The sequence below is a fragment of the Sminthopsis crassicaudata genome, chromosome 1 (assembly GCF_048593235.1).
Source record: "Sminthopsis crassicaudata isolate SCR6 chromosome 1, ASM4859323v1, whole genome shotgun sequence".
NCBI lineage: Eukaryota > Metazoa > Chordata > Mammalia > Dasyuromorphia > Dasyuridae > Sminthopsis > Sminthopsis crassicaudata.
Window position 1 is genome coordinate 43,271,536 of NC_133617.1, and position 27,696 is coordinate 43,299,231.

Genomic DNA, 27,696 nt, shown 5'->3' on the forward strand with positions numbered 1-27,696 from the left:
GAGCAGGGGGAAGGCAGTTTTGAACACTCACCATCTCCAACTGGCACCCTTCAGGTACCCCATGGGCTCTCAGTGGCATGTGGAAATGAAGAATGGCAGGAAATTTGAGGGATTGATTCTAAAGGCAAAGTGAGAACATATTATAGGTGCAGAAGACATCTTATATAAAGATCTGGAGACTGAAAATGGCAAGCTGAGTTTAAGGAAAAGCAAGAATTCCCTCTGGTCCTGAGCAGACTTCTGGACAATGAGGGAAACCTCCATAGACATCGCTAATTCTGCTCCAGTTTCCAGAGCCTGTCATATAAATCCTCCTTCCCACAAAGAACGATATAAATTTATTCCCAAACAATAAAACTAAAAACAAAGCTATAAAGTCTTCACGAGATTCATATTGTATTGCAATTAAAATGATGTTCTCTCCCTCCGCCTCCAAGATGAGCTATATAAATTGCCAAAGGAGCTTCATTATCTAGAGCTTAAAGGACAGCTCATCTTTTTCAATAAGTGTCAATTGGCTATTAAAAATTCATTCACCCTGGTCCCTTTGTCATATTTTGGGCATGTGTTGGATTGATTGCCAGGGCATTAAGTTCAGGAGAATCACAAAATCTCAGGGGTAGAAGAGACTTTAAAATGTCTCATCCAATCCTAAACCTGAAGAATGGCGAAATAATGTGGCTAGCCTGCCGCACCTAGAATCAATATGGCCTGAGTTCAATTCCTACTTCAGACACTGCCTAGCTATGTGACTCTCTGAGTAAACCACAAGACTTCTCATTAAACTGGAAGCTCCTTGAAATGGTCTTTAGTCTTTTTTTAAACTCCAGAAGTTACCACAGGTGCCCAGCATATAATAGGTTTAATAAATGTTTATTGACTGGCTAACTTTAGTTTTCTATGTCTATGCTTTTGCACTGACCATCCCTGTGTCTGGAATCTTCTCCCTCCTCACATCTGCTTCCTGGCTCCCATCTAGATTCAGTTAAAAGTCTACTTTGTGCAAGAGGCCTTTCTCGTCCCACCTTCCAACGCTAGTGTTTCCCTCCAAGATGACTTCCAGTTTATACTGTATAAAAATATAACCTGTACATGGTTGTTTTCTTGTTGTTTCTCGTCCATTAGAATGTGAGCTCTTTGAGAACAGAAATTGTTTTTGCCTTTCTTTTTATCCTTGGCTCTTAGCATAGTGGCTGGAATATGATAGGTGCTTAATAAATGCTTATTAATGATATTGAGGAAAAGGTTGAATAGCCTCTAAAATCCCCTCTGATTCTAAATCTGGGCATCAGTAATCCCCACTAAACTTTTTATGACAAGTGGCCACCCAGGCTAGGCTGGTGATCTCTGGGAAAGGTGAATGATGTCATAAGGGCTCTGCCTCAGAGGCAGCCTATCTCAGCAACTGGAGACCTGGATACAGAGGCAAGAACAGGGACAGCATTTATCACCCAAGATGAGATTTCTTCAGAGCGCTAGGGCAAGAAGGAGGAAGAGGTTCCTTAAATTCATTTTTTTAATTCACTTGACAAAAAAAAAGGAGAAAACCACAGATGAAAGGAATTGTAGAGGGAAAGACCCCAGAACAGTGTCCCAATGGGTGGGAAAGATGGAACCTGGATCCCTGACCCCCCAGGGCAGAGAGTCCTTCAGCCAGAGGGCCCCTGCTGGGGAACTTCCTGAGGAAGTCTAGAACTTCCTGAGGAAGAAAGCCAGGAGGATAGACTAAGGAGGAGCTTATCTAAAATCAAAGCAGCTTGTGATTTTAATTAAATATATTCTGATAAACTATGTTCTAAACTTGTTGTTCTTATTGGCAACCAAGTCACACAAGAGAGAGAAAGTTAGAATTAGACTCATAGAGAGCTGCATTCTAATCCTGCCTCAGACATTTACTAGATAGGTGAACTTTACTGTTGTTCAGCCATTTCAATCATATCCGACTCTTTGTGACCCCACTGAGGGTTTTCTTGGCAAAGATAATGGAGTTGTTTGCTATTTCCTTCTCTAATTCATTTTACAGAGAAACTGAGGCAAACAGAGTGAATTGACTTGCCCAGGGTCACACAACTAGTAAGTGTCTGAGGCTGGATTTGAACTGAGATCTTCCTGACTCCAGACTCAATAGCTAATCTCCTGTGCTACTTAGTTACCTAATAATAAAAATATCATCATCTCATCACCTGTTTTATAGTGTTTTAAAAGGAAGTCCTTTGCTAATCTAAAAGGACCGTATAAATGTAAAGTATTTTTATCACCTTTTGAGTCAATACATTCTATTTTCAAGGACCTCTAATTTTTTGGCAGTCTTTGCTTAAATAGAGAAACAGAATCTTTAAAATTGCCAGGGATCACAAGGGCCATCTGATCTGACTCATATACCAAAAAAGGAATAATATTGGACATAATATTTGTAAAATTCTTAGAATAGTGCCTGCTGCCACATAGTAGGCACTTAATGTATACTTGTTTTCTCCTTCCATCTCTCCCCTCTCTGCCTTCCCATTTTTACACAATCAACAAATGATTGTCCAGCCTCAGAATAAAGATTCCAAGGAAAGGAACCTCACCATCCACTGAGGCAGCATGTTCTACTTGAGGCAGTTCTGAAATATTCTCAGAATATTTCTGAGATATCAAGTCTAGAAGCTTTGTGATCTCCTTTGGGGTCAAAGAGAACATATCAGATTCTTCCTCACCAAGACACACCCCTTTCTATACTTGAAAACCATTAATAATTACCTTGAGTTTACTCTTTTAAAGATAAGCATCCCCTTTTCCTTCAACTTCAATTGATCCTCACAAAACATGTACTCAAGAACACCAGGTCCCCAAGACACATACCTTCCAATATTTGAAGACCATTAATCACTTACCCCTGAGCTTTCTCTCTTTTCAAAATAAGCCTTCCTTTTTTTTTAACTTCAAGTGATCCTCATAAAACATGAACTCAAGGACACCAGAGTCATCAAATACATTACCCAGGACACTTCTCAGTATTACCCAAAGCAGATTAAAAATGTAACTGTGAAATACTTAATGAAATGGAAATACAGTAAAACATACATAATATTACATTTTCAAGCAAGGTCAATATGCAGCCTGCAAGGGCCTTCATTTCTGAATTTGATACCCCTGGCAGACATCACCTTGCTTGCAACTTTTCTGCTTATCTTGCAAAATCTTCCTCCCAACTACTACTAACAGAAAATCCAATCCTTCTCCTGATCCTAAAGCAGCCCTCCAAATGCCAGAAAGCATTTTTCATCCCTTTCCTCCAGTCTCCTCACTTCTAATAGTTGTACTTGAATCAGAGTCACTTTTATGGGAAGTAGGGCTAGACCTTAAAGTAACACCCTAGCTGCCAGAAACAAAAGAACTGAATTGGAAGATCATTCTCCCTTGGATTTGCCTGAGGCAACAAGTTCAGATATTCTTCATTCTTAAGGTCCAGCAGTCTAGGGAATAAAGCAGTTTAAATTTCATAGTTATCTCAAGCTGGACGAAACCACGGAATTGAAGTTCAGCCATCTGCTTTTAGAGAGAAGGAAAACTAGGTCAATATAATTGTCTCCTAGGCCAATAATTGTCTCCCAAGCAAGCATGGGTAGCCGAGCTGAGATTCAAAGTCAGATCTCCCGCTGCCCAATACCATGCTCTTTGCTCCAGGACCAGCTGGCTCTTCAGGGGCTGGGTACTGGAAGAGATGGCCTCCCACTGGCCTCAGCTTGGGTTATCACCAGTCCTGGCCCCTAGTTTGGAAACTGCTCAGACACAAATCACAGCCTTGGCACTCTCACTTGTGACTGTTAAATTTGCACTGGATTAGCATGCAGAGCAGCCCCTGGTGTTCATCAGGTCCCAGCTCAGGGGAGACACAGCTCCTGGGAGGCAGAGACTGATAGCTCACCCACAGGGCCCAGCTGCTGCAAGCTGTCACAGGGAATTCAGAGCAGCACAGGTGGAGACCCATTGGAACATTATTAGGCTGTCTGGTGGCAAGACCCCAGGAAAATGCATCATATGACTGAACTCCATCACCAAGACCCATTTCTGTCTTATTCTGCCTTCTCTTTTATTTTCAGTCATTCTTTTCCCCTTCCATCTTTCCTTTTTTCTCCATTTGTCTTCCTTCACTTTCTTCCTCCTTTTCTCTTTTACCTCCTTCCTCCTATCTTGTTCACTTTGTTTTCTTTCTTTCCTTCTCTCTTTAGCTTATTTTATTTTATTTTTCTGTCTCTTTATTTCCTTCTTTCCTTCCATTTTTTCATTCTCTAGTTGAACCATAAATGGAATTGTTTTCACCTGAAAAAAAAAGTGTGCATGTGAGGACTCTATGGTCATATTGAAGGAATAATAATAATAATAATAATAATAATAAGATTTATATAGGGCAGCTAGGTAGTACCAGGCCTGGAATCAGGAACACTTGAGTTCAAATCCAGTCTCAAACACTTACTATTTGGGTGCAATCCTGGGCAATTCACTAACTCCTATTTGCCTCAATTTCTTATCTATAAAGTAACCTGGAGGAAAAAAATAGCAAATTCTCTGTAGTATCTTTGTCAATAAAACTCTAAAATAAAATTACAAAGAAACCAAACAGCTACAAAAGATTCATATAATGCTTGCTTTGTACCATGCATTGTGCTCAGTGTTTTACAATTATTATCTCATCTAATTTTCAAAATAACCCTGGAAGGTAGGTGCCATTATGCTATATAGTTGGTCCTAATGGAGAGAATAAGAATTTATAAAGTCCTTATTCTGTTCTAGGCACTCTCCATTAAGTGGTTTACAAATATCTCATTTAATCCTTGCAACAACACCAGGAAGTCGATGCTGCTATTATGCCCATTTTATAATTGAGGAAACTGAGGCAGACTGAGGTGAGATGAGTTATCTAAGATCACATGACTAATAAGTGTGAAGGGAAATAAAAAGATGTACAGTCTCAACAGGGCAGGAACAGAAATGTATATTATACTCCTTCCCATCCCTGACCCACATGCCTTATGGCTCCCCATAGCTAATGGGTATATTCCAATATTATTCACCTTTCTCCATCAGCCCCAATTGGACACCAGGCAGCTATAACCCAGTATAGTCCAATAGTCACATATAACTACCACCAACAATCCCAGTCCTCTGGAGCTCTCTCATCTCATCCCAGCACCTGGATTATGACTGGGAAACCTCCCTCTAGCTTCCTACCCAGAACTGCCCTTAACTAAATACTTGAAAGCAAAAACTTTGTTTTATTTGCTTTGAAGGCCTCAGTGCTCAGTCAACCTCAAAATTGGCAGCTGAGTGGTGGGATAAATAATTTATTCATAGGGTCAAAGACCTCTTAAAGGGCCATCCCATACACTTCCCAAGACAGGCTTACATCAGCAACCATCTATATTTCATGGAGCTAAAAGGCAGGGAAGAGATAAGGACCCGGGGGCTTCTCAGAAGCCTAGCTTCCCGATAGGCTGATGGTGCTGGGAGGAATAGAATCATTAGAGATGGTTCAAAGCTCTTCCATCCCAGAGCCTTTGAGCAGAAAATTGAGCAGGGGCTATCTCTCAGAGCCATAATTGATTTCTGCCACTGTGGGATGAGAGGGAGGACCCCATGCTCTGCCCTCCTCTCTCCTTCCATGCTGCTATGGACAGGGATTTCTCAGGGACAGCCTCTGTCAGAGACTGGCAAAGGAGGCTCTGGGCGGCAACAGCTAGGAAGAGAAACTCTGACCATAACCTTCAAATCAGCTATAACAAGAACAGCAATTGTAGCATTTGTCTAGGGAGAAATCAGTTAAGTGTCACTGAATCCCTCACTTGTTTATCTTTGGGGGGCTGGTTCCCTAAATGGCTGGTTCCACCTTGACAATCTAGAGATTCCAGGAAACTAAGTACCTCAGTTTACCACTCAAGGTCTTCGGGGTTTTTTATATTCCACTTGCTATTTCTTTACCTAAATCTTGTATCTGAGAGAAGAATCTTTTACAAATCCATAGTTCTAACTTGTAAAATTCTTCTGTCTTTTAAAATTATCAGCTACTTTAAAATGGGAAAATTATTTCACTTTCTTTACAATCAGCAATACAATTTTACATGTAAAATCTTTAATCCATTTTGAGAACTCGTTACTAAAACATACTAAAAACCTGGATTTTTGTGGTAGATATATTTGGAAGCCAATCATATACATATGTCTATAGTTATTAGAGAAAACAATCTAATCTTGCTACTTTCTCAAATTTTACTATTCCATTTAATTAAAAACTTTTACTTTATATCGTTGTCTTATTACTTTGTCTATTTTTCCCTTTAGGAGTATATCATCCTTATATTATAATTTGACTACAAATACAAATTTAAATTGTAAGCTTTTTTTTTCTTATTCACATTCTACTATAGTAACTCAGAAATGTTCCAGTGTCAGTCTATTAATTAATAGGTTTATTATTGTATTCGTGGAATTTCTACTGTTCACCAGTCCTATGATTATAGAAATTTGATTTGAAAGGAAAAGGAGGATTAGAGTTATAACAATGGCAAGATTCATTCGCTCAAGGGCAGAGACTGACGTAACATATACTCCCTGATGAGGAGTAAACTGAGGTTCTAAACCGAGATGGGTCAGTTCCTTTTCTCTCTCTCCCTCCTTCCCCAAAGTAACCAAGGGCCGGGTTGGCAGCAAATGAATTTGCTACTTAATGCTGTATGGAAACAAAGTCTTTATTGATAGTAAAGAGATAGACAGGCATTTGGCCTTCAGGAAGACCTGCAAGGGGACGTCAGTTGACGGGCATTGGCTGGTATACACCAAATGCAAAGATTTCATTTTTCAACCTTCCTTATATACATAACTAGAGTCATAAAAACAATGTTTGCACTGAGATGTTATCCAAGAGGTTCCAGAGATATTTGTCAATAATATAAGAATTCTCTGTTGTTGTAAATAAGACAGGAATTTTCTTATTATTGTAAATAAGACAAAAATTCTCTATTGTTATCTCCTTCAGTCTCTCCCCAGAAAGGAATTTCAGATCATTAGAATGGGGGCTGAAAACCAAAACTAGCCCAAAGGAAGTTGGAGATTAAACAAGGAATATCAAAGGGGGCTACCACCCCCAACACTCCCTAAGCTCTGTTTGATTCTAGACATGATTTTTATCACAACTCACTATATAGTCACCAAATATCAAAAGCAAGACTCAGGAGTAAGCAGGTGGGAAAATTTCCTATTTAGGAAGAAAATAGAACACTGAAGAAACTGAGTCAAGAAGATCCTATCTTAGGTACAGACATCCACTGTCATCGTTCTCAGATTATATATAGCACATCCCATTTTCTACTATTGACTTCATGACAAGTCAAAGATACCTGTAATCAAAACTCAAAACAATAGTAAATTCTAAGAGTTAAAGCCTTCAAATAGCAAAATTTCATTAACCACAATTTTGGGCTTGAGTGCTATTAACTTTCATTATCCTTCATTTATTAAATTTAAACTAACCACATTCTAGGGTTTCACACATATAGCAAAAATCTGATAGCTGATTCACATTAATATGTTGAAGTTATAGCTTTAAACCACCTTATATTTTTTCATAATTTTATAAATTATAGCCAAATTTTTTTCAAGTGAAACTCACTTTCTATAAACTTATTATTGTTTTAAAACAAAATAGACCCCATTAAATATTTAACAGTTATCAAATACCCATTTTTATCAAATTCTTTTAAAAGCTCAATTTATAATCTAACAGGATCCAGATAAAAGATGTTTGGCTAACAGCATTTCTAATAAAATAGTCTCAAATTTCACAATGTAAGAAAAAAATTTAGAAGCACAATAATAACATACATGATGTCATATTTTTGAAATATGAAACAAAACTTACTAGTAGGTAAATGCATTTCCAAATTATAGTAAATAATTAATCTTACTGCTTTGGGCATTTTATACTAATCACATCTAAAATCTAATAGACAGTTTTCAAGTAGGAAGTAATTACATTCTCCTGAAGTCACAATTGAATGTGGTCTGATTTGTGAATCAGAGTCCTAAAGTCTTTGATTGCCTTTAAATTATCATCCTGTAAATTGTTTTCTGGTTCTGCTCAATACTCTCAGAATCAATTCTTCCAAATCTTCCCAAGTTTCTCTGAATTCTTCATTTTTGACATTACTCATGGGGTAATAATACTCCATTAAATATACCACAATGTGTTCAACCATTCCCCACCCTTAAGGGCACCCCCTTTCTTTCTAATTCTTTGCTATTGTTAAAACTACTGCTACAAGAAATATTTTTGTATTTTGACCTTTAGGGTCAAAGGGTATATATTATTACTGACTTTAGTACCATTCCAAATCTTACTGGAGATCTTTAAGCAAAGAATGGACAGACATTTAGGCATGTTATTATCTAGGTATAGGTTGAAGTCTCTTCTACCCCTGAAATCCTGTGATCTTTTTTAAGATCCCATTAAACTTCTACCACATAACAGTTCTTTTGCTGGCTGCCATGTGACTGCAATGAAGAATAAGACATAATTTCTGCCTTTAAAGAACTCTCAGGACAAGACAGCATGTAATATGAATGCATAAAAGAGACCTAAAGTTAATGTTAGGTTAGAAAAAGGGAAGCTACAGAATCTTATAGCAATTAAACAGTGCAATAGAAAGAACAGTTGAAATTAGAGGTGCTGGATTCAAATCCTGATGTTGTCAATGCCTATGGACTTTGGAAAATAATTTTATGTCTAGCTTCCCCTTCGGTGAAATGTGAGGAGAAGGAGGAAGAGTGATTGGTTTCTTGTAGCTCCAAATCTTTGATTCTAGAATTGAATGAAGTGAACTGTGAAAGCTAATTCACAAGATGGTGACAGTGTTCTAAAAATTGAGTGAAGGTCAGCTGTGCCCCAGGCCCAAGTTTCTTTCTCCAGAGATCATGTGGTTTACAAAGAATGGGAGCATATATAGACCTTTTCTTTGTGAGAATAAATTAAGGCATGAAAACTCCCATATAAAATTGGATTTAACATATATTTTAACATATTTAACATGTATGGGACTACCTGACATCTAGGGGAGGGGGTGGAGGGAAGGAGGGGAAATTTTAGAACAGAAGGTTTTGCAATTGTCAATGCTGAAAAATTACCCATGCATATGTTTTGTAAATAAAAAGCTTTAATAAAAAAATGAAATGGAAAAAAAAACTCCCAGATAACAGTAATTTAGTAATCCTAAAGATGTGGTTTGGTTAGAAGTTTTTCTTCATTTGTGACTTAGAATGTGAGGTATTTGTCCTGACTAATCAGGGCGAAGGTCCAGCCTATGGGAGTGTCTGTCCTTTCCCAAATATAATCCTCTGTTTACTGTGCCTTACCTCTCCTTGCCTGACTGTTTGTTGGGAGGGAGATGCCCTTTCTCACTAGATTGTAATAAAATTCCTTTCTGTTTTTACCTAGAGAAATCTCCCTGATTCGTTTGAGCCAGTGGTCTTTGTCTCATACAGATTTAACTAGGTTTTCTCTCTACCTAAGCCACCAGTTGTCAGAACTACTACTCAAGGGCTGACCAATTCCCAGGACTACATTGATTTAGTAGTACCATGACCCTGTGGGTCAGGGGGAGCTGAGAAAGGGAATCTTCAGGCTCCAGAGGGGCCAAAAGCACCAGAATAGAAAATTCTCAATGAAACTCTAATGATTATAAAAGAACTCTCTTAGCAGAAGCCAAGGCAGGCTCCGAGCCTACAGCCTTCCATAGTGCCTGAATTTGACACATTGATGTCACGCTCCCTAAGTCCCTCTGCTTTTCTCTTAGACCTATTTCCTTATCCTCCTCTCTCTTTCCTCACCTGTCCTGCTCACATCCCTATAGGAAGCCTAAACTCTAGTACTTTCCCTCTTAATTATTCTTTATTTATACTGTATATAGTTTATTTTACATGTATTTATTTACATCTTGTCTTTCTATTAGATTCATTCTTTCACCCATTCAATAAATATTTATTAATGGCTACTATGTAGCAGGATTAGGCTAAACATCATGAGCTCTTTGAGGGCAGATTATGTATTCTGTTTTAATATTCCTCCAGCTCTTAATAGCTAAATGGAGCAGTGGATAGAGTGCCTTGAGTTCAAATGTGATCTCAGAACCTTATTATTGTGTGACTGTGAGCAAGTCACTTAACCTATTTACCCTCAGTTTACTCATCTGTAAAATGAGCTGGAGAAGGAAATGGCAAACCACTCCAGTCTCTCTGCCAAGAAAAGCCCAAATGGGGTTGTGAAGAGTTAGACACAACAGCAGCAACAGCAGCAGCACCGTCGGTGTTTAATAAATGTTTATGGTTGAGTTTCAGCCCTTTACATGTGACAGAAGAGTGGAAAGCCATAGGGAAAGGACAAGGTCCAGCTCAGAGAATTACCCAACCACAAAGTCAATCCACTTGGGAATTCATGCAAACAAAAGGTATACATCTAAAGACTGAGCAGTTGGTTTTCTAAAAACTTATGAAAAAACATGTGATCACTAGATTTTTTAGGAAACTGTATTTTTAACAGAGTTTACTGATTACCAATTTGTGAAGGGAGGTGGTCAATATAAAATTCCATTCATTCAGACTTTGTATCATCAATCTACAATGAGATTTTGTTTTCATTCAGGCTTTTCATTTATGTCCAAATATTCATAATCTCTAGATTACCTAACTCCAAGGTCCATTATCTTCACTAAGTCTTATCCCCACGCTTCACCTTGACGACTACAGAAGGGAGGGTTCAGGGAAAGGACAGAGAAAAAGAGAAGAGGGTAAGGGCTGAGGCAACAATATTTGCTTTTTAAAAGCTAAAGTTTGCTTTTATTTGCATAATTCTGCAATGTGCAGATGTCACAACATCTGCATGGATGTTCCCACTGGGGAGATGAATCATGGGCTCCTCAGAAAATGCCCAAGTTTTGCTTTCTTTTCTCCCCCTTTTTGCTGCATCCAAGCTTCCAGAACATTTCAGATGTTTAGCATTGAAAAGAGAGGTCCCATAATTCAAATAGCTCATTTGCAAAACTATTTCCCTGAAGTCCTTTGCTAGGGCATCCAAGCTGTGCTCAGTCCACATGTTTGCGCGCATGCGCACACACACATGCGCACACACACACACACACACACACACACACACACACACACACACACAGCAAGTCCATACCATGTTCTGCTACAGATCCACAAACACAGTCACACACATTCATATATACAAAAGGATCCCAATCATATCTTGCTGATGACATTTACACACTCCCACAGACATACACACATGTCAGTGTGACTAGATCCTTCTCTACCATAGACTCACATAGGTGCCCAAACCCAAGTATACACACTCACATGGACACACAAATAAGTCATATGCAGATACCATATTTCCCCCCAGAACCACCTCCTCCACAACTCCCAGGTTGAGTTGACTTAGGAGTACAATGAACCTCTGGGACAAGCCCTGAATTTAACTCAAATCAGCTACAAATCATTTTACAGTGGCTTGTGACTGCCAGAAACAACCTTGTTATATAGCCCTATTTACACAATTTAGAAATGGTATACTCATTCCTTTAACAACAACTGATTCACCGGTGGATACCTCTAACTGATTTACATCCAATTTAATCTTAATAAATATTTATTAAATATCTATTAGTTGTATACAGGTCCAGGATTAAGACATAGCCTCTATCTCAATAAACCTCATAATCCAAGGGAATAATACAAATATAATGGTACATATATTACACAATATTACATGAAAATGTACTTAAGTATTAAAAAAAATCCAAAACTTGGAGAAAAGATTATTGTTAATCTTAGAAATCAAAGAGGTATTCATGAAAGAGGTGTCATTTGAGTCCCATGTTTTAGGAACTCGACATAAAAATCCAGGAACACTTGGAAATATTTTTTTCATTCTTAAGTCTCATAGCCCCCATTCAGACAACCTGGAAAAGAATAATGCCATACTGTACAAATTCTAACTAGCAAAAAGACTCTTCACTGTATCATAGTGAAGTTTTTATTAAAACAAGGAAAATAAAGTATAAGACATAAAATAAGCAATCAGTTCCAAAGACTTCAGAAACACAGCATTCCAGAATTAGAAGGGACCTCAGCAGCCAAATAATTCAACCCACAACTAAGAAGAATTCCCATTATAACATAACCAAGCTGTGGCATCCACTCACTGATTGCAGATGTCTTATAAGGGATAGTTCTAACAAGTTAAGCAGTTACATCAACTCTAAATTTGCCTCTGTGCCTTTTCTACCCATTCCTTAACCAGTTGGGGCCTTTGGAGCCAAGAAGTACAAGTCTGATCCCTTAGAAGATCATTTTATTTAGTGTTTGGTAAGTTCCAAATAAAATATCAAAAATCATCATAATTGAATCCTTTTTCCAGGAAATAGTTCTTCATATACTTGAAGAATTCCATCAGTTTTCCTTTAAATTGTCTCCCCTAAAAATTAAACTCTTCTAGTTTCTTTCATGGGTTCTTATGTGACATAGTTTCAAGCCCTTCACCATTCTATTGCCTTCCTTTCAAGGATTACCAGTTGATTTATGCCTCCCTTAAACTATACTTCCAGGAACAGAACACAATACTATAAATACAGTCTGACCAGGCAGAATACTATATGATTATCACCCACATGTTCTTAGAAAACAGACATCTTTTAATGCAGACTAAACTTGTATTACCTTTCTTGTATATATTGTTGACACATGGAGATTTCAGTTCATTATCTTTTTTTAGTCTAAATTATCCAGTCATGTTTCCCTATCTTTATTTATAAGGTTATTTCTTGGACCCAAGTGCAAGATTTTATATTTATTCTTATTAGTCAGTCAACAATCAGCCATAAAATTAAGAGATTCAACTAAATAATCTCCAAGATCCCTCCTATGTCTGAAACTAAGATCCTATGCTATAGGAGGTTAATATCCCTCCTGTCTCTAGGTCACCTCAACTCTAACCAATTCCTATGAATCACAAGTTACACCACAGGTCTTTTCTTGTTTCACTGTTGTCCAAATGAAGTCGTGGGACTTGCTAACTAGAGTTGATTGTTTTCCTTCATTCTCAAAGAGAACCTAAATGACTTCACCACATATGGTGGTTGACTGTGGCTGATCAAACCAACATGATCTCAGAAGACTCCACCACCAGTACAAGCATAGAATGGCTGGACTTTCAAACAAGTTTCCCAATGGGAAAAATTAGGGATGAAAAAGTGTGAAGTCAGAAAGTCAGAAGCAGAATAAAACTTTGTAGGAAAAATAAAAGGATTCTGTAGAAATTGAGCTTGAGGTGCTTTTAGGACATCTAGAAGGGTCTTCTGAAGAGGTCACAGGATTGGAACTTTGAAGCTAAAAGGAACCCTACAGATTACTGAGTGTGTTTAGTCATGGTTAAACTAGGCTCCAGAGAGGTAATGTGACTTGTCTAAGGTCACACAGGAACAAGGTATAAAAACAGAATTTGAAAGCAAATTTCCTGGCTCCAAATGCAATGTAGCTCATTCCCAGAGAGAAAGAAACCATATTCCTCCTTGGGAAGAGGGAGAGAAAAAGAGAAAAATAGAGACAGAGACAGAAAGGAGAGAAGAATAAAGGACAGAAGAGAAGAAAGGGAAGGGAAAGAAAGAGGAGAGAGATAAAGTGAGAGAGAAGGGACAGGGAGAGAGTATGAGAGAAAAAGAGAGGATGAGGGAGGGAGAGAGAGAGAAAGGGAGAGGAGAAAAGAAGAGAGATTTATGAAATCATTCTTGATCAAATCCATTCCTAAACACAATGATATGTTAAGAGCCTGGGCTATTCTCCAGCTTCTTATTCCTCAGCTTTTCCTTCTGAATAATAAGTCTCATATTTTTTTAGTCCCAAGAAGCTTCCTAGAAGGGGATGAACACTGCCAGGGGAACATTGGTTCAGGGCAGCATCTCCTAATATGACTCCACAAATAATGGAGAGGCAGACGGCTCCCCAAGAAAACAAGATACATTTGGTTTTTAAACCAAATAAAAATAATCACCTCCTTGATTGAGACAGCTGTTCTCCTGATGGACTGGTGTCTCCTAGAATCTGGAGGGTGATTCACAGCACTCTTAAACTCTTTTTAAATCAAGAAATTTCCTCATCTATTTGCCTTGAGACTATTTTTGCTCTAGGCTGGAAACATTAATAAGTCAGCTCTCTGTCCCTAGAGCATAATTGGTCTTGGGGCTAGAGTAAACTCACCAATAGCATGATCTGCCTCCTCCCCTGCTGCTCCGACTCCACATGAGTTGCTGGCTGATGAACCAAATGGCCATTCTCTCACCCTAGAGGCTCAGAACATTTTCTAATGCCAGCTTAGGTATTTTCAAGATTGGGGGAATGGCTAGAGCCAGGCTTTAATGCAAAGATCCCTGAGTTTGGTTAGGCAGGGTTGCTTAAACTTTTTTCCAATTGGGGTTAAGTGACTTTCCCAGGATCACAGAGCTAGTAGTATTAAGTCTCTGAGATCAGATTTGAACTCAGGTCCTCCTGACTTCAGGGCTGGTGCTCTATCCACTAGCTGCCCCCACTCAAGAAAATTTTATATGACACCAGGTATACAAAAATCAATCGATTGATCAATCGATCATAATTTAGGAGACAAAAAAAATCTGAGTTTAAATCCTCCCTTTTATATGTAATATGTGACTCTGGGCATATTACAATCTCTCAGTGCCTCCAAAGATTTTTTAAGACTATTAAGTGGCCCACTAGTTATTGATATTCATTCCTATTAATAATGAAATCACAGAACCAGTTTAAAATAAGTAAAACAACAAAATCCTATAGTACCAAACTCACAGAGAATTATTCTGAGGATTAAATGAGATAGCAAGGTAAATCATGACTTCAGAGGAACAGCAGAAGGAAATGGGCACATTTACCTTGAAGAAAAAAAGACTCAGATGAGATATGATAGCTTATAATAACAATACTTTGTTTTTACATAACACTCTTCATATTATCTAATTTGATCCTGAAAAAACCGTATTATGACCTTCATTATTATGTTATTATGACCTTCATTTTGCAAATGTCTAAAGCAATGTCTAAAGCAGAATTTGAACTCTCAGATCTAATTCCAAATCCATTACTCTATTCACTGTGCCACTTAACTGATGACAAGTCTATTGGGATGCTTGAAAAGGGCTGTTGTGTAATGGATCAGTCAGTCAATATTTATTAAACACTTAGTATGTGCTCAGGGTCACACAACTAGTGAGTGTCTGAGACTGGATTTGAACTCATAAAGATGGACCTTCCTGACTCTAAGCCTGGTCCTCTACCTACTGAATCACCTAGACTGTCCCTTCATCTAGTTTGTCAACTAGAAACAGTTACAGAATATCTACACATGTCTATTAGACGCTGCCAACTGAATGTCCCATAGACACCTTAAACTCAGTATGTCCAAAATAGGAATCATCATCTTTCCCCTAAACTCTTCCCTGTTCCTATCTTCTTATCACTGTAGAAGGCAACATTAGCCTCCCGATTCCTCAGGCTCACAATCTAGGTAGGAGTTATCCTAGAGTCCTCACTTTTTCACCTCCTTTTCCCCCACACCCCATAACCAAGTTGTTGCCAAGGTCTGGTGTTTCACCTCTGCAACATTTCTGGAAAAAAATCTCCTTCTGTCCTTGGTCATCCTTCTAGTACAGATCCTCATCCCCTCATGACTGCTATATTGCAATAGCTACTAGCAGCTCCTCTTGCCTCAACTCCCACCACACTCCAATCCCCTTTTCACTCAGCTAAGTGATCTTCCTAAAACACTGGTCTGATTACGTCCATCACTCATCTTCTTCAATAAACTCCAATGGCTCCTTCTCACCTGCAGGATCAAATCTCTTACAATCTGCTCCCTTACAGTCTTCTTAAACTTTACTCCCCCATCAAGGACCCTTTGACAGTGGTCTTCTACCTATTCTTTGCCTAAAGCACTCATCATTTTCGCAGACTTTTTTCATTCTGGAATTCTCTCCTTCTTTATCTCTACCTCTTGGTCTCCCTGTCTTCCTTCAAGTCTCAAAAAAAATCCCCACTTTCTACAAGAAATTTTTCCCAATTTTCCTTGATTCCAACACCTTCATTACACCAATTATCTCCAATTTATCTTGTCTATATCTTGTTTGTATATAGCTGTTTGCATGTTGTCTCTCCCATTAATCCATGAACTCCTTGAGAACAGTAACTGATATATATCTTTCTTTTTAGTGCAGTGCCTGTTATATAGTTTAATAAGTCTAAGCTTTGAAATAACTACACCCAGAGAAGGAACACTGGGAAGTGAATGTAAATTGTTAGCACTACTGTCTGTCTACCCAGGTTACTTATACCTTCGGAATCTAATACTTAATGTGCAACAAGAAAATGGGATTTACACACATATATTGTATCTAGGTTATACTGTAACACATGTAAAATGTATGGGATTGCCTGTCATCGGGGGGAGGGAGTGGAGGGAGGGAGGGGAAAATCTGAAAAAATGAATACAAGGGATAATGTTATAAAAAAAATTACTCATGCATATAGACTGTCCAAAAAATTTATAATTATAAAATTTAAAAAATAATAATAAGTCTAAGCTTTGGACAACTGGGTGGAACTTTGGACAACTGGGTGGAACAGTGGATAGAGTCTCTTCCTGGAGTCAGGAAGTTGTTGTTCAATCATTTTTCAATTACATCTAACTTCATGATTCCATTTAGAGTTTGCTTGGCAAAGATGCTGGATTGGTTTGCCGCTTCCTTCTCTGGCTCATTTGACAGATGAGGAAACTGAGGCAAGTAGGAGGAAGTGACTTGCCCAGGTTAGCAAAACTAAATAGGTGTCTCAGGCCTTCCCAGCATCTTCATGAATTCAAATCTAAGTGACTTTCCCAGGGTCTCAAAACGAAGTAAGTGTCTGAGGCAGATTTGAACTCAGTCTTCCCAACTCATTTTCATGAGTTCAAATCCAAGTCACTTTCTCTTTTTTATAGAGAGACAGAAAGAGAGAGACAGAGACAGAGACAAAGACAGAGACAGAGAGACAGAGAGTATTACATGTGAGAAGTGCATAGACTAGAGCTGATCCAGAGAGGGTAGGGAAAGGAGTAATGTATAAGAAGGCTGAAAAGGTTAGAAAGAGCAGATTGTTAGCGGCTTTAAATGCCAAAGAGAACATTTTGTTTTATCCTGAAGGTACTAGGGAGCCATAGAGTTTATTGATAAATTTATAAGACAATCAAATCATTCTCCCAGCCAGACCCAGGTCCCATCTCCATCTTCACCAGCTTGTCACTGTTTTAGCTTCACCCCTGCTCCAATATTAGTCTTTGGCTCTGATGCGCTTCCCCCCCCCCAGTATAGTCTGGCTGTCTTCTTCCTTAGAGGAAAACAATTACTGGTCAGCTATGCTTTATATGCTTCATTGGAGGTAAATTTCCCACTGCTGGCCAATTGCTGAACTGAGTTATTGGTTCTGAGTTGTACTAGATGGTCCCTAGAGTCCTTTCCAATTCTGACATTCTGTGAGCTTTGTAACCATAAAGTGCCCTGTAAATGGAAACCACTTATGGAATGCATGTTTACAAACATACTCACACAAGCATCATTTTTTTTGAGGCTGACAAGTTTAGAAATGGTTGAGGATTTCCTGGAGAATCTGCATTCATTCATTCATTTAATTATTCAACAAGGAAGTGTTAAATTAAGAGACGGTTCTTGTGCAAGAAACTGTACTAGATGTTTAGGATGAAAAAAAAAAAAAGTCCCCATACTGAAGGAGCTTTCTACCAGGAACATGGAGAAGATATAAAGGGGAGAGGGAACACAACATATACACATATGTATAAATATAAGGTCTGATAGGGGCCTGGGGTAAAGGAAACCATCTTGTGTGAACATGAGCACAGATGAGCTGTATCCAAGCTTTTGAGGGATATGGCCTTCTGGTCCAACGGTGAAATACACATCTAAGCAGAAAAACCTACGAAATGGTAGCCTTACAGCTTATGAATGCTCAGATGAAATGAGGGATAATGAGATTTTTCAGACAGAAGGCAACAATTACTATCTGCTTTGAATAAACACAATATTCCATGTTTTTACAGCTCTCCATTTTTTTCCAGTCTTACCTTCTTTGATTCGTCCCTGCACCTTTTCCATTCCTGTCCTGCTATTCTCTATAATTGTCCCTCAGGCTTAAATATTCTTGTCACTGCATATTTACTTATAGAAATACTCTTCCTTTTCCCTTCTTCTTTAAATCCAAATGTCTTATATTCCTTTTTGTGTATAGATATATATATATATATTCTATATATAGAATATGCTATATTATATATACGTATGTGTATATATAAAAAGGCATTAGTATGCTGGCAAATGCTTAGCAATTGGTTCTCCAAAAAAAACAACATATTATTTAATTATATACTGTTACATATATTACATACTGTGAAGTTTAATCAATTGTGATGGTCCAGTCTAGCTCCTCTGAAGGGCTCAGAATAAATCCTTGTCAGGATAAGCAAAAGTCCTTGCCCCACATTGTGGACGCCAATATGTAATGTGCTGTTGTCTCCAGAAGCTGCCGATCGCTCTCTGGGAGGAGATCTGCTGTGTCAACTCAAATCTCTCGGACAGATTCTTCTTCCTGTAGAGAGCCGACTTCCCTTCCTGCAGAGAGCAGCCTCAAGTCTCGTCCAGACAAAACTCCCTCTTTCCTCCAGAGCTGCCCTCTTTTTTCCTCCCAGAGAATGGGCGTGAGATAATGCAAGGGCTTCTGGGAAGAACCACTTCAACCAATGAACTTGCTCCTCCTAAGCACGCAAGCTCTTCCCCAGGAATTCACAAGTAAAAACTCCCAGTAAAGACCGGAACTAGAGAATTGGCAAGTACAGACTTAGCACTTAGTAAGAACCTAATATCTCATTATCTCATTAGCACTTAGCAAGAACCTAACATAATCTGCATCATTAATATTTCTCTATCACATTTTAAGCCTAAACAGTCAACAAAACAATGAATGAAATCTTGATTGATGTTTGCCAATTTCCAAAATATAAATGCTGACTTTTTAAAATAAGATTTAGTAATCAATTCTCAAAGGCTGGTAAAAGTTTGCTTCTCCTTCCAACCCTTTTGCTGGAAGAGGGTGTAGAAATAGAAGCTATTAGGGACTTTCCCATTCAAATGCCCTACTCCTTGTTCTTTTCTTCCATAACCAGCTCAAGTCTCACCTTCTCCCAAAAATGCACAATGAATTTTCCTTCCTCTGAGCAACCTTAATACTCGGTTTTTTGTAACCTCCTCATCAGATTCATAGCATTCAGCATTCCCTGTTATTAAAAGAACCTTATCTAGTCAGGGACAAACGGAGCTTTGTCTACATGATAAATTTAAAAGGCATCTAAGGGACTGATAAGGAATGTATCTCCTGATTAATTTGATGAATTTACAGAGTACAGAGACTTTGTTACTTTTGATCATATCTTCTTAGGCAAGGGTATGAAAGTGCCCCCTCAGCATCTCACAGAAAATGGGTATTAGTCATGAAATGAATTGGTTTACTTGGATAATTGTGGAGAGAGCCACCTATTTGTTCTGACCAAAAAAAAAAACAACCTGCAATCATAGATTTTGCCTTCCTCCTCTTTTTGGAGAATAGACCAGGACTAAAAGCAGACATGGGTCTGAGGAATCATGTTATGAAATGTTAGCTTTTGTAGCCCCCTATTCTTAACTACTTATCTATCTCATAAATTCACTGAAGTCCTGAACAAAAACCTTAGGTGAATGTTAACCTGTCTGCAGGGCCTATCTAGCAAGTTTTCAAATCTATGGAAAGATTTAAGAACCTTAGGAGTTTAGTCAGAAACAAAGGGGTATCTGATCCTCTCTCCTTCAGATAGAAAGGATAATCATACTATGCAAGTTTGTTGACAGTTGATTTGATCATAAATTCATTTAGATCTTCTAAAAACTCCATTTTAAAAACTGAGTGTTCTGTTTTGCCTTCAAGGACACAAGAACAAAAACCACAAGACTCTGGAAAAGAAAGTTGATCACAAGTGTTAAGGATCTTTGAAGTGTAACCCAAAAAGGGTGGTTTACACAGTATTAAGGAAGAAAGCTTTAACACTACAGCTACAATAACTGACAGTAACCTCATATGAATAGGCAGTTAGGTGGCACAGTGTATAGAATGCCAGGCTTGGAGTCAGAAAGATCTGAGTTCAAATCCAATTTCAGATGCTAGCTGTGTGATTCTGGGCAAATGTGACGGTTTTCCTCAGTTTCCTCATTTATAAAATGAACTGAAGAAGCAAATCTAGTATCTCTGCCAAGAAAACTTCAAATTGGGTCACAAAGTCAGAGATGACTGAAGTGACTGAACAACATTAACAACAAAAAACATATGAATATCCATCCTCAGGAGTGGAGTGAGAAACAACTATCTTTGACATTCAGCAATAGAAGATATCTACTATCGGATCCAAGTATCCAAGAAAAGTCCAAAGGGTCAATTGGAAAAATCAGGACAAATGAGACCCAGATGAACCTATGTTCTATCCCTCTGGTAATCATACCTGCTTAGCAGTATAGTTCTAAGGTCCCACAAACTCCCCAATAGAAAGTGCAGGGGTATTCCCAGCTTTACCTCTGCTCCTCCTCAAAGACCAGGAAGAATTCCCATTATTAAAGGAGAATGTCAGGCATTCTGGGGCTCTTGGATAATATTGTATTGGCAACGTGAGAGCTGGGCTTGGGATCAGAAAGTCTGATGAGTGACCATCTCTAGGAACTTCAGTTTTCTCATCTGTAAAACAAAACAAAACAAACAAAAAAAGGATTGGACCAGATGTTCTTTAAAGTCTTTTCCAATTCTAAATCTTGGATCCTAGATCCCCTCTTCAAGCATTAGCTGCATCATTACCTAGCACTGAATTTTTAAAGCATGCAAATATAAACTATCCAACCACCTTCCAAAGTCCTGGCTATGGCTATATTGCTCCCATTATCTATACTATTCTATCATTCTCTGACTGAAATCTCACAAGTAGAGTGCACCCCATACAATCAGTAAATCATGGATTTAATACAATAGAGATTTTTATAATAATGTTAGTCTTGCTATGGCTTTGCTGGAAATTCTTCCCCTTCTGGAATTAAATGGTATATGTAAACCAGACACCTAAAGAGCTACTACATTTATACTGATCTCTGTATTCATCTAATTGGTAGGGAGCACTATCTCTAGTCATCCTGATCTATATTTTGCCATCGGAACGAGATGGCTCTGGAGGAGATAGTGAGGGTGGTGACTATGCATAGTCCTTCCTCACTTAAATCCAACTCACTTGATGTCACAGCATCACTTTCTAATATCATTGTCCTCCTCAAGGACAAAGGACAAACAAACAACAACAGCAATGAATAGAGAACTAGACCTGGAGTCAGAAAGACCTGAGTTCAAAAGTAGCATGAAATACTAGTTATATGACAAGGGAAGTTACTTAACTACTGTCTACCTCAGTTTCCTTATCTGTAAAATAGAATTAATAATAGTCCCCACCTCCCAGGGCTGTTGTGAGGATAAGATGAATTAATATTTAAAAAGGCTTTGCAAAACTTAGAAAAGCATATAAATGTTATGTTATTCAGATCCTAGGTATCTATCTATCTATCTATATCTATATCTATATCTATATCTATATCTATATCTATATCTATATATATGCTTAGGACATAATAGGCATTTAATCATTTTTCATTCATTAATTCACATCATGCCTAATTGGAGCAGGCAGTGAATTCGGAGTCATGAGTGTGGACCGGGTGCCAAAAGCATAAACCAGGAGGTCCATTTGATTCCAGATTAGAATAGGTTGAATCTTCCCTATTCTGTCCTGGAGAAACAAGGCTTTGATTTCTTGCTGGGGCCTTTTATCACAATCACCCTTGAATCATCTTCTGTGTCTCCCCCATTCAGATCTCTGCCAAGTATAATCCTTTCTAGAATCTGCCTGCATTGTATAATAAAAGCATAAGCTATGATAAATCTTATTATTTATCTCCTAGAATCAGAATGCAGAATGGATAACAAGTATACACCTTTGAAAAGTATGCAAACATGAGCCCAGGGGACTGTGGAGTTGAATGATCAACCTTATTTATTAATAAGGTTTTTTTTTACTTTCTTCAAGCTCTCTTCTGTATTAATGCATTCAAAAACACTAACACCACTGTTTTGCTTCTGTTGCTGTTCATTTCTCCCACTGATGTTTAGTTTGGAGTATTTTATGATGACTACTTGGTACGCCCCTTGGGAATGAGACATGGGGCTGGAAAGGTGGGAAGAAAAGATTAAAGATGGAAACTCTGGAGGTGTCAATCAGGATTTAGATGAGAACAAAGAATATATTCTGAATGTTTATTACATATTATTTGTCATACAAAATACTGGATCTAGAATAGGAAGTTATTTGTGTTGTGTCCCAGACTAGCTCTCTGGAGAATCTCAGTACTAGCCCGAGTCCCTGGTCTTAGAAGAGCGAAGAGGTGGGATTCATGTGGATGGTCAAATGTGGAGTCCATTTATTCCAAATTCTCTTAGCCTTATATATACTCTAATGCCCTTATATAACCAAAGTAACACTGCATATGTGCTAACTATATACTGTCATGTGAGACCACATAAACAACTTGCTATTGTGTGCAGGTGACTCTTTACCACTTGGTATCACTCTGCTTCAATCACGACACAGGTTGTCACTGCCCCTGACTTCTCAGGAAGTATAAGAGCCCTTAGGGGAGATGGGGAGCTGAACCAGATCTTGTCAGCAGGTTCCCTCTGGGCTGAAGGGTCTTATACCTGACCCAGAGTTCCCCCACTATCTGTGGCTCTCTACATGTTTGGTCATTTTAGTCACGTCTGATCATTTAGGACCCCATTTGGGGTTTTCTTGGCAAAGATAATAGAGTGTTTTACCTTTTCTTTCTCCAACTCATTTATATTTAGTCACGTCTGATCATTTAGGACCCCATTTGGGGTTTTCTTGGCAAAGATAATAGAGTGTTTTACCTTTTCTTTCTCCAACTCATTTATACATGAGAAAACTGAGGCAGACAGGATTAAATGACTTGCTCAATATCACAAAATAGTTGAAGCCAGATTTGAACTCAGGAAGATGGGTCTTCTTGACTTCAGATCCAGCATTCTGAGCACTATGGTGCTCCCTAGATGCCCCTTGAACAGTGAGACCTAAGTTCAAATCTAGCCTCAGCCACACAAGCTGGGTGACACTGGGCAAATCATTTAATCTCTGTCTGCCTCCTTTTCCTGAACTGTAAAATGGGGATGACAATAGTACTTTTCTCCTAACATTATTGAGATGATTAAGTAAGGCAATGTTTATAACGTGTTTAGCAAAAGTGGCTGGCACATAGTAGGCACCAAATAAATGCTTTTTTCCTTCTTTCCTTCCATAAGCTAATCAGTAGCTTGACACAATGAATGTTAGTATAGAAAAGATAATTAACCAGGAAATATTTATATTAGGTTGCAATAGCCTGCAATGATTCTTGCTGGGGAATTATTTTTTGAAGGGTTAGAAGCCACTGGACTTAACATGCTTCTTATCATTTATCCTTCTGGATAAGAGCCTTATATTATACCAAACTCACTGAAGTGACAGAACTAAAGCTAGAAGTGATTTTTGACTTGGAATTTCAGCTGTTTTTCAGTGGCATCTGACCTTTTGTGACTCCATTTGGGTTTATTGGCAAAGTTGCCATTCCCTTCTCCAGTTCATTTTACAGATGAGGAAGAGAGCTAAGTGACTTGCTTAGGGTTACACAGCTAGTGAGTATCTGAGGCCAAATTTGAACTCAGGAAGATGAGTCTTCTTGGTTCTAGGCTCGGTGTCTAATTCACTTCACTACCTAGCTGCCCTTGACATTGTATAAACACTAATAAAGCAGCAGATGGGAGGGGGAAGACAGAGCCAAGATGGAAGGGGGAAAAAAGACAGTTACTAGTTTGAGTTAAAAAAAATCACCCCTAAATAATGCCATAAAACAATTACTGAAGCAATGGAACCCACAAAAAGATGGGCTAAAAAGCCAAAGAAAACTTAGAAGATCAGCAAGGAAAGTCTATTGCATCACAGTAAGAGTGGAGCAAAGTCCAGTCCAGGTCACATCAGCACACACCAGGCCCCAGCAAACCAGGAATAGACCTTGGGAGCCATTGGCAGACACAGCAACTGCTTTACTGAGCTACTAAGGTAAGGGAGTCAAACAATTGGACAGAGAAGATTACAGGGAGTCTCTTGGCTAGAACTGAGGCAGGACTCTGTTGCTTCACCCATTTTATGGCCATTATAGCTCTATGTCTGGTTCTGTGGATTTAAAGGAGTTTACACCAGACATTGCCTTTCAGGATCACTAAGAGTTTGGGGTTAGATTATCAAGAGATTTAAATGCCAAAAAGTGAGTTTGTATTTAATCCCAGGTAAGGGGGCAGCTGGGTGGCACAATAGAACACTGGTCTTGAAATCAGAAAGACTCATCTTCATGAGTTACTATCTAGATAAGTCATTTCACACTATTTGCCTCAGTTTCCTCATCTGTAAAATGGGTCGGAGAAGGAAATGGTAAACCACTCCAGTATCTCTGCCAAAAACGCCCCATAGAGGGTTATAAAGAAAACAACAAAATGAGGAACCACTGAAGTTCCTCTCTTCATCTAATACATATTTCCTCTGTGCCTTTAATCTGCCCTACCCCAATTCTCACAGAAAAAGGAAAAAAAAAAGGAAGCTATCATTTGTCTGAAGAAAACTCTCACATTTGTGTCCAACATAAGAGCATCTCCCCATCACAGACATCAGCTCCCATTTTGTTTCCTTCTGGGACAAAACAGAGCAGACAAATGGCCCCTGGCAATCTGACTGGATAGGCTACAATTATTTTTTTTCACTAGCTGAGAGAGAGACATCTTTCTCTCTCAAATGACTTCTCTCCCAAATTACTGTCATTTTTTTATTATGGTAAATAGAAAAAAGACTCACCACAGGGTCTTTTTGCGATGTGATGCTCTACCCACCCCCGGGTTTCTGCAGGCAGCACCCAGAACCCTCTCTCTCCGGGAAAAATAAATGAGCAAATATATTTTCTCCCAGGCCAGAGAGAAGGGTCTCATTAAAGAGACAGCCAACCCTAAAAGCACATTTCATGCATATTAAAAATCCAAGGGAAAATATGTGGGGTGAAACCAGGCTCCTGTTTATTTTTCAATGCAGGTGGAAAGAGCCAGAAGACCTCTGGGAACTATTTCCATGAGTTTCTCCCAAAGAGCTCTCCAGATTTTGTACTGGTCACAAGGTAACCTGCTTCCTGTTCTCCTGGGTATAGATAGATATGAAGTGAAAAGCCTTGACATCCAGTTGCACAAAATCCCCCAATTTGATTCTAAAGAAGAAACTAGTGCTAACATGACCCCCTACTTTTAGCTCTGCAAAACTCCTCCATCCTCCACGCCTGGAAGAAGTTCCACCAGAACTTTAGAATCCCTCCTTTCCTTCAAAGAATAGTTCAGGTGCTAAATCCTACATGAAGTCTTGATTTATCTCTTAATTATTAATGTTGTCTAAATTATTTCCTATTTACTATACATATTGCTATTATACTACAGAGTAGTACTTGTGTATTGAATCCCTATTATATATGTAGTGTTCCTATCCATGAGGACTAAGACAAGCTCATTTTTGTCTTTGTATTACCAGTGTCTAGGATTGTTGGTGCTCTGGATAGAGCTTGGCCTGCAGTTAAGACCTGATCTCAGATACTTAACTAGCTGTGTGTCCCTAGTCAAGTCACTTCATGCAGTTTGCCTCAGTTTCCTCATCTGTAAAATGTACTGAAGAAGAAAATGGCAAACTAGCCCATTATCTTTAACAAGAAAACCACAAATGGGATCACAAAGAGTTGGACATTTCTGAACAATGACATCTAGGATTATATCTTTCACATTGGGGTTGGGAAGGGGTGTCAAAGACCCAGACATGATTTCATAGTGTGGGCAACACATCAAAATATAGAGTTTTAAAGGTAAATTTCTTCATAGATCGTTGTTTTATAGCTAGAAGGTCTGTGGAAGGGAGAAGGGGGTACAGAGAAGATCAGCACCTCTGGTGTGAGGGCTGGCAAGCCTTTTTCAGAGCTGCTTATCCACCTCTGGTGTCCACCTGATTCACCCATTTCTCACCTGTGGCTCCATGGCCATGCCCCAGGAAAACTATCCTGGCAGATGGGCTAAAATAGGTTGAGGATAACTGAGAAGGTCTCAAACCTGTCAGTGAGTTGGGAGAGTGTCTACCCCAAGCATGTGAAGTCTTCCCCCAGCAGAATTAGAAAATGACAACATTTGTTCCAATGGTCCTGAAGATGGCTGGAGCGGGTACTATGGAATACTTAGAGCTTGGTCAGACATCAAAGACATCAAGATCATCCACTGCATTCCAGGCCATCACTAATTCAACTTGACCTTTTTCTTGTCACTGAACTTCCATGATTCTGGAAGGTGAGAGTAAGCAGAGAACTTTGGGCAACTTCACCTCAACTAAATCCAATTTAATCACTCGAGTAAAAAGATAACACTCATAACATTTTACCATTTATGGACTATTTGTGCCCAACCTGTGAGAGAGCCTTTCAAGCTCATATTGATCAGCCACAGTGTGCCTTGGCCCTAACATTAGCAATGTCATTTTGGTCTTGTTTGGGCACAAAAAAGGGCCAAACCTCTGAGAGTACATATTCCAACCCCTCCTTTCTCCCCACATTTTAAAGATGATAAGCATCAGAAGTAGGATTTGTCGATTGATAAAGATTAGATGACCACTCATTCAGGGGGTGTTATACACTAAAAAGGAAATCCCTCTGATATATAAGATGGATTAGAGGGGTTCTTGGGTTCTAGAAAGAACCTCAACTTTCAAATTCTGTGATTCTATGAATCCAAGTTCCTATCACTAGGTACTAAGTCTCCAAGTATGGAAACTCTTCACTGATACTGAATAACAGCTCCTCCATAATTTATATAGTCATAGAAAGCTGAAGGTTTCAGTGACTCACCCATAATTACACCAGAAGTATACGTCATGTGAAAGATTTGAACCCAGGTTTTCTGGGTCTCATGACTAATCTGCCAACTATACCACACTAGCTCTAGGGCATGCCATAGGTATTTAATAAATGCTTCCTGAGTTGTTGAACACCCTTATCTTGTCAGTTCCAAGCCCTGTGCTGAGCCTCAGACTCCCTCCAACCTTACCCAACTCACCCTGCTTCAGAAACGAACTTTTTGTCTCATTCCCAGAGGAGCAACCGACCTTGCAACTAGGCAGGAACCTGCAGAAAGGAGATAACAATACACTGCATTTATGTAATCCTTTAAATGTCTAATCTTAGTTGATCCTCATGACAGCCTTGGAAGGTAGCTGATATTAATATCTCCATTTTTTTCTTTTTTTTTAATCTTATTGAAGTCTTAGTATTTTATTTTCCAATTACATATAACAACAATTTTTAAAATTCATTTTTAAAACTCTAGTTCCAA

The 27,696-nt window shown here is 38.7% G+C and overlaps 2 long non-coding RNA genes across 2 annotated transcripts in view; both read right to left on the reverse strand.

Annotated features, from left to right (window-relative positions):
• Nucleotides 1-18,798, reverse strand: part of LOC141551822 (uncharacterized) — a 79,210-nt gene extending 60,412 nt beyond the window's left edge. The window contains exons 1-2 of the long non-coding RNA XR_012484973.1: nucleotides 18,527-18,798; nucleotides 32-118 (exon numbers count right to left, since the gene is read on the reverse strand). This is a non-coding gene — a long non-coding RNA (uncharacterized LOC141551822). The remainder of the gene's footprint in view (nucleotides 1-31; nucleotides 119-18,526) is intronic.
• Nucleotides 18,799-20,739: 1,941 nt separating this feature from the next.
• Nucleotides 20,740-27,490, reverse strand: LOC141551826 (uncharacterized). The gene is made up of 3 exons (XR_012484974.1): nucleotides 27,421-27,490; nucleotides 26,428-26,651; nucleotides 20,740-20,892 (listed from the first exon to the last, which is right to left on the reverse strand). It is a non-coding gene; the product is annotated as an uncharacterized LOC141551826 (long non-coding RNA).
• Between the last annotated feature and the right edge of the window lie 206 nt (nucleotides 27,491-27,696).